This window comes from Schistocerca americana, unplaced genomic scaffold (genome assembly GCF_021461395.2).
Source record: "Schistocerca americana isolate TAMUIC-IGC-003095 unplaced genomic scaffold, iqSchAmer2.1 HiC_scaffold_948, whole genome shotgun sequence".
NCBI classification, from domain to species: domain Eukaryota; kingdom Metazoa; phylum Arthropoda; class Insecta; order Orthoptera; family Acrididae; genus Schistocerca; species Schistocerca americana.
The window spans coordinates 20,001-25,000 of NW_025726728.1; positions in this window are offsets into that span (position 1 = coordinate 20,001).

A 5,000-nucleotide genomic window follows, 5' to 3' on the forward strand; every position below is an offset into this window, starting at 1 on the left:
GCTGGGCGAGGGTATGAGGGTAAGTCTCACGACGATCCCGGAACCCTGCGGTCCTTCTGCCGCAGTTCCTCACGTCCTGGACGACGTTAAAAGTCCCCCAACCCAAGGCGAAAGCAAAGGGTGCATGGCGCAGGGGGTGCTGCGTCAAAGGGGACACAACACCTGTTCCCAAAACACAGTGCGTCGAACATCTCGCGCACTGATTCCGACGGTCTTGCTCGCCGGGGTGGGACTCCGGCCTGAGCCGTCAAGTGTCCTTCGCCGTGTCTCTGGATTTCCGAGACATGATCTGCCAAGCCGGGGTGTGGTGACATGTCCCCGGCTAGGTTAGCTGGGTCCAGACCCCTGAAAGTCTGGGTGACCGACCCGGCACCTGAGTAGGGCCGGGTCCTTGGCCTTGAGTGGGAGCTCGGCCTAGTAAGGGGCGAAGGACGGAAGGTGAATCCGCCTTCCCGGAGTGCGGGGGGCACTTGCCGGGGAGGGAGGGATGAAAACTGCGATGGCAAGGCCGTCGAAGAGGACGAGTGTGTTGGAAACGGCACGCTCAACCTAGCAGCTCTCTTGCGCCCTTGGTCCAGGGGCGGGACCGGTGGGTGAGCTGCCATTAGCCCCCCCCCATGCCAGAGGTGCCGGTCGGGGGTAACAGACGGGCCCCAATTTTTTCACTCTTCTTGGCAATATGGCAGAACAAATGGAGAGTGAATCGGCGCTTTCGGAGCATGATGCTCCAATTGATGAGAGAAGTCTAAATCAGACAGTTATGGAGAGGCACGCCTCCTTCCTCCGATTATTAGATCGGAGTGTGCGGCATGGGAAAATAAATGCTGATCAGATTAGGGCTCTGAAAGAGGATATAGCAAATTGGGCTCTTGCCCATGCTAAATTAGAAGGACAGTACGCGGAAGTGAAAGCCGAAAATGAGCGGCTCCGCAATGAATTACAGAAACCGCAAAGGTCGTATGCTGCAGTAGCAGCAGCGGCTCAACCTAAAAAGACAGTTCAAGAGACTATAAGGCAGAACATCGAGAAAACTGTACCAACCATTTTTGTCAAACCGAAAAAAGGCGAAGATGTTAAGAAGGCCAAAGAGCAGTTTGAGAAAAGCATAAATCCAAGAACAGATAAGATCAAAATAAATCAAGTCAGAACGACCAAAAACATTTTAATAGTCGAATTAGCCTCAACTGAGGACTGTGACAAATTATTAGCAAACAAAAAATTAAATGACTCCTTTGTTTGTGAGAAACCAAAGAAACGAAGACCACTAATGATGATGTACGACGTCCCGACGTACATGTCGCAGGACGACGTCATCAATTGTGCATATGAACAAAATTTTGAGGAAATGATGACAAAAGAAGAATTTATTGAGAAATTTAAGTTACGATTCAAAACAGGGCCACGGGATCGACCCACGGTGCATCATGCCGTAGAAGTGGCACCTGATCTCAGAAAACTGATAGTCAAAACAAACAAATTATATATAGGATACACAGCGATATCAGTTAAAGACTATACAGCACTGGCAAAATGTACAAAATGCCAGGATTATGGCCATGTGGCCAAATACTGTAATTTTCAGAACTCAGTTTGTGGAAAATGCGGGGAAGATGGCCATGATAAAAAATCTTGTGATAGACGGGAAATATGCATCCCATGTAGGTACAGAAAGAGGATCTGTCACTCCCCAGGACGGGAGTGTATGACCTACAAGTTGTTACTCCAAAGATTGATTCAAAGGACTGACTATGGCGACTAGCCGAAAAGTCCAGAAACGTAAGTCACCCAGCAAAGTAGCACGGGATGCAGACAGATGGAGAAGGTGGAGGTCACAATCATCTTTGGATGAAGATGACGAAAGTAACGATTCTTACTTTGTTCCAGTTCCTGCGGTGCAGCCGGAGATGGTAGACTTCTCCTGTCAGGTCGGGTCCTTTCTGGCCGACAGGAGGGGGGTCTCGGTCGCGGCGGCGGGGTCGGGCGGGGCGGCGGACTTCTCCTGCCAGGTCGGGGGTTTCCTGGCCTCAAGGGGGAGGACATCGGCGTCTGGCACCGGCTCGGCTGCTGGACACACTGCAGAGAAGACATATGAATCATTAACAAATTTGTGTCTAGACAAAACTGTAACTGGTGATGGCACAGAAAATTTGTCAAAGGACCTTGTAGAACAAGTAGTACTGGAAACCTTGAAAGTAGAAATAACTGGTGGTGGCAAGGTGAAAGAGAAAATGGACCCAATAGATGTAGACACCTCTGTGAGAAAAAGGACTTATAATAATTGTCCCCCTGGGAATACATATGGTATATGCGAGGAGTCATTAAGACTGTCACGATTAGAAGACCCAGCGATCTTGACGGTGGCTCTTAGGCAGCTGGTGAGGACCGGGTATCCCAGAGGAAGAAAGATAACATTCCCTGCTCTGGAGGATGCTGATTGCATCCAGCTCGCCGCAGTAAATATACCTCTTGATTTCAAAGAATTAGAGGAACTTGTATCGAAAGTCTTTGCTCGAAGGGGCAGGGTTTTTGACCTAAAAAAGATATACAATGACATGGTAATGATGTACGGCAGGATCGCTTTTGATCCTGCCCAAACTTGGCCAAATAGCCATTTCTATACAAGGTATCCTGATGCACTTTAGAGTGTTTCAGGTAAATGCAATGAGAAGTCAGTTAGTCTTACACGAATTAAGAAGACTAACAGAGGAATATAAAGTAGATATATTATTAACACAAGAACCATACTCCGTCTCGGGCAGGGTCCCTGGCTTTCCCGTTAACGCACAGGTGATTGCCTCAGGCCAGCAACCAATGACCTCAATCATAATACTAAGTAATTTAATTAAAACAACTGTAATTACACAATTATGTACTACACATCTCACGGTTGTAGAAGTAAATTTAAAAGGACACAGTTTGTATTTAATGAATCTGTATTGTCAGTATAGACATGATATTGACACTTACCTGAGACAATTGCGGACAGCAATAAGAACCTTACAAGACAAGCCTATAATAATATCAATGGATGCAAATGCGAAATCGCCGCTCTGGCATAGCCCGGTACAAGACCACAGAGGAATTGAACTAGAAGATCTAATCATGGAACACAATTTGAATGTTGCGAATCTCCCCGGCAACCCTCCAACTTATAGGAGCCGAGCCGGGGCAGCATCTTTCATTGACATTACTTTAACCTCAATGGACATTGCAAATAAAATTTTGAACTGGAAAACATACGACGGTATAACTACGAGTGATCACAATGTCATTGAATTTGAAATATCTGTGGAGGAGGACCGGGTGCCTGCAGAGTGGACAATGCGTTATGACTACGGGAGAGCCAACTGGGGCCTTCTGGAGGCGGAGTTCGATCCTCCAGAGCTCGGAATTGAATTTAACGTGGAAGAGGCAGTAGAGGCCCTAACTACCTCTATAAAGACGGCTATCGCCGTAGCGATACCAGTGAAAAGACGTCTCATTCGGAAAGCGACTGCGCCATGGACTCCGGAGCTGTCGCGGCTCAGGCAGTCTATGCGTAGAGCACGCAGGAACTATCAGAGGGCTTTTGCCCAAGCAGAAAGACAATTCCATCTTACCATATACAGAAGACAGAAGAGGGTCTTTAAGGACACCCTAAATCAACACAGACAGCAGAGTTGGGAGGACTTCGTAAAGGAACATCTAACCCTGGACCCTTGGGGCATGCCCTACAAAATCGTGAGGGAGAAAATACACTCCCCAATGCAGCTCTCCACAATCAAAAAGGAGAATACTGACGACATGACAATTGACTGGAGACAAACTGCTGAGGAGTTACTTCGTGTGCTCCTACCGGACGACCGACCTGATTTGGACACTGAGCTGCAGAGGGAGATACGTCAGCAAGACCAAATAGAATACAATAATAATCTACAAGTCTACCCCTTCTCGCAAGAGGAGGTGGTACAAGCAATAAAATCCTTCGCGAGGCGGAAAGCCCCAGGGCCAGATGGTATACCGGCAGAAGTACTGCAGTGCATAGTACAAAAGTTGGCACCAAGTCTTGCCAAAATTTACAACAGATGTTTGGAATTGCGGAGCTTCCCAACATGCTGGAAAATAGCAGAAGTAGTCATAATCAAGAAGGGCCAAGATAAGGACCCTACACTAGCAAAGTCCTATAGGCCCATCTGTTTACTTGACGTTTTGGGCAAGACCTTTGAAAAGCTTCTGATGTCTAGACTGTCTAGCCACAGGCTTCTTCGTGGTATGAGTGAATTGCAATACGGTTTCAGAAAGGGCAAGTCTACATCTGATGCCATAAATAGAGTTGCAAGTATTGTGCACTTGTCCACGAGGAAATATGTCCTGGGCATCATGGTGGATATTTCCGGCGCCTTCGACAACCTGTGGTGGCCGGCGCTCTTTTCCCAGTTAAGGGAGATGGAGTGTCCCGGGGCGCTATACGGTTGCCTGAGGGATTACTGTCGGAAAAGAGTTGCGAAAATCACGGCTCCTGGTGCCGTGATGTTGAAAGACATCTCAAAGGGCTGCCCGCAGGGCTCTGTGTGTGGCCCCGTGTTTTGGGATGTAAACATGGACCCCCTGCTGACAACTTTGGATGGGAACGACACGGTACTGGGAGCGGTGGCGTATGCAGACGATCTTTTCATCATGGTCGAAGGAGATAGTCGTGCTGAAATAGAGAACAAAACAGTACAAGCATCTGAGATCTTAATGCAATGGTGCCAAAAGTCAAAATTACAAGTTGCACCACATAAATCAAATTACATTCTTTTAAAAGGAAAGCTGGCCCGTGATCCAGTTGTGCGGCTGGATAATAGACTAGTTGCGAGATCTAGGTCCGCAAGATACTTGGGCGTCCTCATGGATGAGGCGTGGAGCTATGCTCCGCACATCGACCATGTGGCTACCAAATCCCTAACAATATTCAATAAACTGATTAGTATTGCTCAAAGACGTTTCCATTTGCCCCCTGGGGCAACTAAAATGTACAA